The following is a 10,809-nucleotide window of genomic DNA, read 5'->3' on the forward strand; positions in this document are numbered from 1 at the left end:
TGAACATGTCTCTCAAGCACAAACTTTTACTGCAAAGTCAAGTTTTGCCTTCATACCTAGGAGAAATCAGGATGATTCAAAAGGAAATGCGGGCTGATTGCTGTTCTCTGAGCATCAGGAAATGCCAACCCAGGAAGCCAGATGAACTCATTGTGCGCCAACTGTCGTTACTCTGCAAAATCATCTGGAGGCCAAAGTGATTGTGAAAAAACAGAGTAAGAGACAAATCTGAAAGTAAGGGGTGGTTTTTGGCTTAAGGAGGACACTCTGATGATCTAGAATGTGGCATATTAAAACATTAGATTATTATTTAAATGAAAGGGCAAAAGTAAAAAACTCTTATTAGGCTTTGCAGAGCTTTAAAAATATGTCAGGCATGGGTGGCGATGGGGTCCTAAGATGCCAGTTTGAGAACCACAGACATAATGATTTTAGTCTTCTCCTTTCCTGCTTGGTACCCAGTGGGTGTGTTATCAATGGATACTGCTATCATTTGAATATAGGTGTTTTCTTAATCATTTTTTGAATGACTGCCTATGCATAGTAATGTGGAGGGATTTATAGAATATTCAGGAAGACACATTGGCTGCTGAATAATTTGAGTTCAATAAGGCACAAAGGGATTAATTTTCGGACAGCAGATTCATTTTTTCACTTACTAGCATACCTCTAATAACTGCTAGGTGTTGGATGTAGAGTGATGAACAAAACAGGTTTCTCTTTCACCAAGCTCACAATGTACTTGGGAGGGGCATATAACAATCAAGGAAATAAACATAAAAACACAATTACGAGTTGTGACACACGCAACCAAGAAAATGATCAGAATGCGATGATAGAGAAAAATCACTTAGATTGGTATTATGGAAGGCTTCTGTGAGGAGGGAGAGTTCTATCCGGGGTAAAGTAGGATCTTGCAAATTAAAGGAAGTTCTCTGAGGACCCCCAGAATAAGAGATGGATCACACAAAGTGGGGTTAGGCTGTTGGGGAGCCTATCCAAAGTAGACCTTTGAGTGCTGGGGCAGTTTTGAGGAAGAGGTGTGTAGGTCAATAAGGTTAGGACCATGTAGCTACAAGGCAAGGAGAGCCGATGAGCATAGAAGGTTTCAGGAATGGGCAGAAGATGGAGACAACTTACATGGCAAAGGTTTGCAACAAAAAGTCAGTGCTTGGCACCTAGGAGGTTCAAGCAGACGGATGGAGAAATCTTCAAATCAGTGAAAAAGCATGATGATAGATCCTCTTATTTTTTCTTAGCCTCACCTGCCTAAAGGTCCATTGCGTGCCATGCTTTAAAAAAAAAACCCACCCAAGTTCCACACTAATATATTGATGCTCTATGTTCTGTTGGACCTATTTATAGAGGAGATGTTCTTTTACATCTCCTCGATAAAAATGATAAAAAAAGATCATTCTTCAACATCAGTATGGAAATAAATTCCTTTGGGTGGAGACCAAGATATAACCCATGGGATGCCAACTTCTTCTGTATATATTAGAGTATGGTGTCACATTTTCAACAGAAACATTATTTTCTATGCATGTTATTTTCACTGGGGGCTACTATTTTGTGGGTCATATGTTCCATCTGAGAAAATGAGAATCATTATACACAGCAATTAAAATATGGTAACCTCTTGAAAATATCACCTCGAGTATTTATAATCTTTCTCAACCCATAAACATCATTCATTATTAATTCAGCCATGAAACTAAATGTAATGGAAATAGTGAAATAGCCCATGGGTCTTGTAAAATGGGTTTTAAAAGTTGGTTATCTTAGGGACAAATGTAATGACCCAATAAACTCAACGTGTAGGATTTTCTTGAGGTGCATATATCATTTGAATCATTTAGCTTTTCGGTTCTCCACTTGCCTGTTAGCTGCTACTGAATAAAGAGAGGATATTGCAGCATCTGGGTCTCACATCTCATAAACACCAGGACTATAAGGTCTCATTGAAGAGTATTTGGCTCCCCCCATGGATCTGATATATTCTCCCTTTAGATGTTGCTAATGTTCTTATGAACTGTAACTCTGTGGAATATGAGTTACTGATATTTTTAGTTGAACTCAGGATGATCTACAAGGTATGAATCGGATTCTAAATAGTTAATTCATCACAATGTAGATGAAGTTCATAAGCAATGGAAAACCACAACATGGAGAGATCAAATGTCAGCAAGGTATGTGGAGGACCTGAAACTCTCCAGGGAACCACAGAACTTCCTGATGCCAGGCATGCCCAAAGCCAAAGCTGATTTGCCCTAGATGACGACGTGGTGCCGGCAGGAATAGGCACGTTGGCTGAATGAGACGAGACTCCTCAGTTCCTTTGCAAACTACAGGTTTGCTTTAAACTTTGCAAAGCCACATCTTCAATCCAATTACTCTTTCTTGAAAAGGACACAAGACAGAAAAAAAATACTGTGACCAAAAAGTTGGGCATGGTTCCAATGAATGTCTCAAAAGCTGCTTATAGTAGCTCCTATTCCTCAAAGTTGTGCAATTGTCACATTCATTTCCTTTCCCGTGTGAGTAAAGTGTTAGGATCTAGTTTTCCTAGATGTTGGGAGGAAGTTGGGAAGGAAGGCAGCACGTCCCACACTTGGGCTGATTTCCTATAAGGGCTCCTAACAGTCATTGTAGAGACTGGTTTTCCAGCTGACCCTGAAGGAGGGTGTGGACAGAACCGTCATTGGCTGATTGATTGTCCTTAAAAAGTCGACTCTTCTGAAGACCTTTGGATGACCATTTAATTTAACACTTATTTTAAACTGAAGTGAAGATACTTGATAAATTGCTCAGCCTGGCTTCGAGAGCTTGGGCACTCTGCTTGTCAGGTGGAAGAACAGCTTCTTTGAGGTAACTGCCCCACTCTCTTTACCTCATGGCTCAAACTGTTTCCAGATTTCTGTCCGCCAAGTTCTTGCTCCATCCATTTTAGGGTTTCAAAATGTAGAACCAGCTCTGATGGCGTGCTTACTATTCATGAAACCACTCGATGAAAAAGCAAACATCAATCTTTTTTTTTCCCCCCTTAAGGTGGTTTTAGAAGCTATGGGTAACTGGGTGTAACTGAACTGTAGGGGGCAGGAAAGAATGACAGCAGTGGTTCTCCCTGCTGTGCTTTGGCCAAGGCAGCCTTTTCTTGATAAAAGATTTTATTCAAGTCTCTGCAATGTGATGTCATTTGTAGTGTAATGCAGAGACATTAATAGGGTGAAATCATTTAAAATGATGTCATAGATTCTTCCAGACAACACGAAGTCTAGAAAATACTCCTTTTCTGAGCTAAAGTCACAAACATCACTACTTCACCTCCAATCTGAACAGCATCAAAGAGAAGGAACAGATGGGTCTTCTGAGTTAGCGGTGAGGAAGAGATCATTCCTTCTACCCTTTATGTGTTATCCCAAATTTCCTGGAAGAGCAGCTCCAAGGCTGAGGAGTTTTAAAGTACAGTGTGAAGAGAGCTTGACCTGAAAACACCCAGAAGAGCAGAGTGTGGAAGTCACTTATTTACTTCCTAGAATACAGTGAAACTCACTTCTAGGAACTTACCTGAAGAAAACAAACCCCCTGATTTGAAAACACATATGCACCCCTATGTTTACGCCACACTATTTGCAATTGCCAAGATATGGAAGCAACCTAAGTGTCCATCAGTAAATGAAGGATAAAGAAGATGTGGTACATATACACAATGGAATACTATTCAGTCATAAAAGAAAAAGAAATCGTGCCATTTGCAACAACATGGACAGACCTAGAGGATATTTATTATGCTCAGTGAAGTAAGCCAGGTGGAGAAAGACAAGTATCATATGATTTCACTTATTTTTGGAGTATAAAAACAAAGCAAAACTGAGGGAACAAAATAGCAGTAGACTTACAGACACTGAAAAGTGACTAGTGGTTACCAAGGGGGAGACATTGGGGCAGGTGGCAGAGGATGGTAAGGGGGATAAAGGGCCACAATAATTTTAATCACAATATAAGGTGGTCGTGGGGATGGTAGCACAGCATGGAGGATATTGTCAACGGTTTTGTAATGTCTTTCTACCTTGATAGATAGTGACCACACTAGAGGGGGTGAGAATCTAATAATATTGGTAACTGTTGAACCACTGTGTTGTAAATTTGAAACCAGTAAGATTGTATATCAATGATACTTTAATAAAAAAGAGAAAAGAAAAATACATAACTCATTAAAAAAAGAATATAGTGAGTACTTATTTTTTGCTTGCTCTGTATGTGGTTGGGAAGCCACATGGGCCAGGTGGGGCTGACCCCACCTCTAGATTCCTAATGTGCTCATGGGGCCCAGGTTTAGCCCAGGAAAGCCTTGTACAGGACGCTGGGGGAATCTCTCAGGAGAGCAGCCTTCCCCCTGCCAGGGAAACACTTGTTAGAGTGGCGGAGGGATGATCTCAGAGTGGCCTGAGAAGCATGGAGGGAAGGCAAATAGGAAGAGAGAAAAGGTAAGGAGAAGGGAAGGATAGAAGAAAGCTTACTACTGACTGTGGAACCGAGGGTGAGTTTCTCTGGGAACAGGAATACCCACCTTGCAGGGCCATTAGGAGTTTGAGAGGAATTGGGTAAGTCGCAAAGGTGGAACCTGCCCATCTATTGTAATTTGTTAGGTCACTACCTGAAGAGAGCGAGGTACCTAAGTTATTTAATATTTGTAACCAGCTTCTGAAACAGCCCATTCTGCAAAATTAGATTTTTCTCTCCTGCAAAACGAGGGGCTCACACTTGATCATCTCTAAGGGTCCCCTGTCCAGTTCTGATCTTCGCCAAACGCTTCCTCGGCCATCGCCAATGGACGCACGAATAATTCAGGCGCGATGACAGCGGATGCGCGCCAGAGGTCACTGTTGGTCCGGTTGATTCCTTGCTTCATCCGTCTTGTTAGGAATGCAGAGGAGACAAGAGACAGTGGAAAATCACGCACAGCCACCACTGCGTGTACAGCCTCACTTTCCCTGTAATGTGGAGCTACAGCACTTTTTGCTTCCTTACTTCCCAGTCATCCACCATATAAAATATATAATATTTAATTCATTATAGCTGCCCCCTTTAGAGTATAGTTTGGTTAGGCAATTTTTCTCTGAAGAATAGTATTGTGCTTAATTATTAGAAACTAAAAATCTTACACCTCTGATGAAAAGGTGAGCTTGAACACAAGCATTTCAGCAAAAGTTTGGCCTGTTTCTCTTTCTTTCTTGGTTCTGCTGTGTGCTGCTACCTATCGTCTCAAAGTCACTGCTGACAAGATGCCTCGCCTTGCTGAAGACCTTATGGTTCTGCTCATAGACTGTTCTGGAAGCACCAGTGGTTCCCCACAACTTGTAACTTCACTGGCCATGTGAGTCCTAGCCTTGGGTGTGAAGGTCTGGAGAAAGTGAGCATGAGTCTGAGTGTGTGTGTACCTATGCTGCTCCTCTCCCCATTGAACATCAAGTCTGTTCCTGTTCAAATAGTTTGCTTTGTTTTGTGGGTATGTAAGAGACTCACCATGTCCACCCCTGCACTTTGCATACCCCTTTGAAGCTAGGCTTCAATGTGTCACTGGTTCTGGCCAATGAACTCTTGATTAGAAGTGACGTACCACTCCTGGCTAAAGCAATTAAGAGTCTGTGTGTCATATCCATCTCTCTGTTTGCATGCTTTGACCTTGCAAGCCGCACGTTCCATCTGGCAGAGCCACAAAATGAAAGGGAATGTAGTGCCTATGATTAAGCAATAAATGTTTTGCATTAAGGTGCTGAGACTCTAGGATTTATTTGTTATTGCAGTCTAGCCTAGCCTATCCCAACTAACATAGTGAGAATGTGAACACATAGAGGAGAAAGAGATGGGCTTTGTCCAGAAGCTAACTGTAGTCCCTGACATTTTAATTCTCAATTCTTAATTGCTGTTATTGATAAATTTGTAAGCAAGGGTGAAAGGAATCCTCCTGTAGGCCAACCACTACATCAGGGGAAGGGCCATTCCTGGAAAGCATATTTTTGGGTTCTAGCAGAAGCTGGAAATTATCATAAGGACATTCTAAGGCATCAATATAAGATACATTTGAATAACACACATGGATGAGTCTTGAACCCATGGTCCTATGGAGGAATATCCAGCAAGGTTCATAACGGACCCAGCTCCTAGGTGAAAGAACCCTGACCACTCTCGAATTAGTAGCGGTGCCGTGACTCCTGCCATGCCCTGGAGAGCAAGATTTCAGGGTCCTTTCAAAAACACCTGGATTCCTCTTCTGTCCACCCAGGCTGAAAGTGCATGTTATCCTAATCTTACCAAGATGAAAAGAACTTCAAATAATTTTTTCCAACCAGATTTATTTTTGATGTCTTTTGATCCCAAGTTCTAAACCAAAAGAAAGGAATTTTTAGTTTGATGGCTATGACCCTAATGGATTTTTTTTTCACTCACAAAGTGACTGATGAGGAAATATTTAATTAAAAAATTCTTCTCTTATCATAAAATTTCCAGTGCATCTCATTAAAGCTCACTGGTGATGAAGGGTTTTAAGGTGAGTCACAGGTAAGAGAATTTACTTTCAGCACAATTTGGAAAGCTTGATTCAGCTTTATCTACTGCTAGGTTTAGTTTTAACTTGCTTCCTCATCTATTTTCTTTTCCCCATTTTATTAAAATGCTAGAATGGTCTTCAGCAGCCTACATTTTCTCACAGGACTTCAGGCTTCTCTTTCTGCCTTGGGGTTGAGTTTGAGAGTGAGTTATCTTCTCAAGGTCTCTCGCTCTCTCCAATAAGTAGGAGATTCCTCAAGGATGCACAGCCACGATCATATCAAGTTATTAAAGAGTTCCTTAGAATCCAGACATTCAGCTCCAGGCTTCACAAGTGACAACCCTTGGTAAATTGAGAGGGGTGCCACTCTACTGAGTCCCATGGAGACCTTCCTTTAGGGTGTTATAGATGAACTGTTTCTGCCTTGGGGAACCTGCAGGCATCGTATCTAGACAGTGGTCCTCTCCCACACGTTCTGTCCTACTAAATAACTGTGGGAGGCTGGCTTCCTCTTTGCTTACATTTTAATACTTTAACTTAGGGTCTTGTGATTAGCTACTAACATAAAACTCAAAAACCAATGAAAAGATATTAAAAAGATTTGCTCACTCCCATGGTTGCTGGCAGGGCTCAGTTTCTACCTGACTGTTGGGCACATGGGCCTCTCCATAGGGCTGCTCACTAAACATGGCTGCTTGCTTCCTTCCGAGTGAGTGATTCAAAAGACAGGAGAGCAAGAGAGTGCCCCAGACAGAAGTCCCAGGCTTTTGTAACCTGATCTGGAAAGTGCCATGCCATCACTCCTGTTGTCTGCTCTTCGTCACACAGACTAACCCTGGTACCACACGAGAGTGTGAATACCGAGAGGCAGGGATCAGCCAGGGTCATCTTGGAGACTGGTTGGTGCACACGCTCTTGTTTCTCTGGCTAAGCTTCTGCGATGCTCTCTCTGCCTGTGCAACTCTGCTCCACTCACACCTGGTTAATTGCTGTTCACCCTCAGTGTAACCATCTGGTTCCCAGAGAAGACTTCTCTGCTCTTAACCTTGCTGTAGTCTTACATTGGGTGCTTACTTAATTAATCTCTCTCTCTGCCCAACCTCTGAACTTTAAACTCCAAGTTTATGTTGATTTTGCTTATGAATGTATCCTTGGCTCAGTGACTGATGCAAGGTAGATGTGTTGAATGGATAAGTTAGTAGGTCAAGAAGGTCAAGGTCAGTACATGGGGAATGAACGTGAGAGGAAGTCCAGGTGTGTAAGGCAATACCTGTGAGGACTGGAATTACATGAGGTGAGGAATGAGGCATTTCCCTTTCTTCCAAAGCTCTCTATTCCTCCCCCTTTACCCATGCCCTTGGCCTTTCTTACTTTCCTTCCTTCCCTTCTTCTATGTCTCATTCTTCTGCTTGACTAGCACACTTTATCCTGACTGTGTCAACTTCTCACCGACAGTAATTGTAAAAGGGGAGTCACAGGTTGGAACAGGAAAATGAGAAGTGAAGTGAGCTATGCAACAGGAGTAAGTGTTTTATAACCGTCCTGGGCAGAGGACAGGAAGTCAAGGCAGAACTCTTCCAGGACACACACTGCTAGACTGTTACCCAACTGGGTAACCGGGGAATTTTCATTCTGTCATATATTCACTTAACCCACATTTAGGAAGAAGATTTTACCTGTCTGAGAATGGGCTGGGAGTTGGGAATATAAAGACTTGAGGAGGTGGGCCTCCCGATATCAGGAGGCCTGCTGTATTCAAACTGTGGGGAGGTCGGGAGATGGCAAATGAATGGGAATTTGAAAAGGGAATGGTTCTGCAGGGTGTAAAATGCAGAGAAAGTCAAATATACCAAGGCCTGTTGGAGATGCCAAGTGACAAGAGATGAGGTTCAACTCATGGTGGAAGTGGATCCTGAAGGGTTAACTGTGCCCTCCTCACAAGGATTGACAAGATTTTTAGGGCATTGGGGAGGGTGACGGATAATTCTAATTTGTGCTGGTGGAAAGTCATTCTGAGAGAGACAGAGCAGAGCTAACAATACTGTAATAATATTTATTGCACATATAATATATGCTAGATGCTGTACCAAGTACTAAAAATGCCTTACTTCCCTTAACCCTCCCAACAAGCTTATGAGGAAGGAACCACTCCCAGGGGGACAGGGGATAGATCCTACACCCTGAGTGGGAGATAGGGAGAGTATTCCCTTGGTGATGCTCCAGAAAGAGGCAGAATGAATGTGCTTTGTATTTGGACCTTGACTGTCCATGTCACACTATGTATCTCAGGGATGACAGATTCTGGAGAAAGGGGTGGGTGAGAGCCAACACTTCTCTTGTCCTCCTTTCGTTGCTGTTTTCTGTTAAAATTCTGTTTTGTTTGAAGAACCATCTCTTCTGCCTGCTGACCTGGGTTGGGCTTCATCAGCCACTTAACACAGAGACCCCAGGCGATGGCAGGTGCTCTGTGGGTTACCTTTAAAGCAAAACCCCTGAATAAACAGTTCAGTCAAAACACACCAGGCGTCCAATCTCACAACCCATAAAGTCAAACCTGACTTTGGCATCCTGTGGAGAACCATTTTTGCCAGAGTTGGCAGTCGCCAGAATTGGGGTGCAGGGCACATTTGTCTTAGGGCTCCCCCCACCTCCTCTTCTTGGAAAACTGTCAGACTTTGTGGGGCTTCTCTTCCTCATCAAAACACAACTGGCTTGTGGCCATTTCTTCAAGGTCCTATCTTTCCCCAAGAAAATGGTCACGATGCATCAATTAACTAGATATTAATCCTTTGTAACGAGTTAGTCCATCAGTAATATTCTATCCCTCAGATTACGGAAGCCTTGCATTTCGGGTGATGCTAATGTGGGGTGTGGAAAACAAGAGTAGAGAAGGTTGTCTGCTCTGCAATGCCTTCTCCCCTTAGCCCATGACTCCCTCCAGTCTTACATCAATGAAGATGGAGAAGGAAAGAAAGATTTCTTTGCTTGACAGGTCTCAGCTATTCTTTATCATGGTTTTGCTGTTTCTCTGGCCAGTACTCATTAACCTTCTAGATTGTGTCACGCATTCAGGAGGCTGGGCTCTCTCTGTGAGGCCCTAACGTTTTCTCTGAAGGGTGCGGCAGAGGGTCACGTCACCACACACTTCCCTGATGTGGCGATCTGAGCCCAGCTCATCCTCTCCCATCTGCCCTTCAGCTGCTGTTGTGGGTGGTGCGCTCCTCGGTCACTTGCTGCTGGCTCCCTTCTCGCAGAAGGGAGCCTTCTCAGGTTGGGTGCTAGTAAGGTGGCTCCATGTGACCACTACACCAGACGCATGCAGGTGGCTTGCTAGCCCTACTATGTGCTGCCTGGCATCTCTCTCCTGTTCTCCTTCCCCCTGCTCAGGGAACCCAAGGCAGAGCATGCATCTTGAGTCTAAGTGGACATCCAACCAGTGCCCAGATGCTAGTTTTCTCTTGCACTCTCCTTGCAGGCACATGCAATATATGGTTCTTCTGGTGCCTGGCCTTCATTCGGATTCAGAATTGGTGAGGATGCCCACGGAAGAGGTGAGGAAAAAGCTATGTGCTTCCCTAGCCTGACCAACCCTCCCCCCAGTCTCTACCATCCTCTGGGAAAGGGGGAGAAAGACTGCAGGCAGAGGGTAGCTAATGAGGCTCCGCTCCCTCTTGGGAAGCCCTGTGGGGAAGCGTCTGTTCCCAGGTATCTGGGGCTCTCTTTAAAATGGGGGGTCCTTAGCATTTTGGCCCTAGCTCCAATTCCTAGCCACAGGAAAACTCTTTACTCAAGTTCCAATCAAATAAGCACCACACAAAAGCCAAAAATAATAAAATAAATGATTAATGGTTTCAGTAAAAAATCTATATGTCAAAACCTGACTTGAACAATGACAAACTGGGAAAACATTTGTAATGTGTATGCCAGATAAAGATTGTGATTATAAGCATATAAAAGCTGTTGGGAGGCAATTAAAAAAGATAGGGACATTCCACTAGAAAAACATGGACAAAATACACTAGCAGGTAAAGTAATAGAGGAAGGTTATAATGTAAATTTGAAAATGAAAAAGTAGCTCACCTTACCAATTCAATTATCAGAGGGATAAAAAATGAAATAACTTCAAAATGTACTTTTGTCTAATGAAAAACAAAGACTGAAACAGAACACCACATAGTATGGCCAAAGGTAAAGAAACAGACACTTTTGTACACTGCTGATAGGTGTATAAATTGATACAAACCTTTTGGAAAATAATT

This window comes from Manis pentadactyla, chromosome X, assembly GCF_030020395.1.
Source record: "Manis pentadactyla isolate mManPen7 chromosome X, mManPen7.hap1, whole genome shotgun sequence".
NCBI classification, from domain to species: domain Eukaryota; kingdom Metazoa; phylum Chordata; class Mammalia; order Pholidota; family Manidae; genus Manis; species Manis pentadactyla.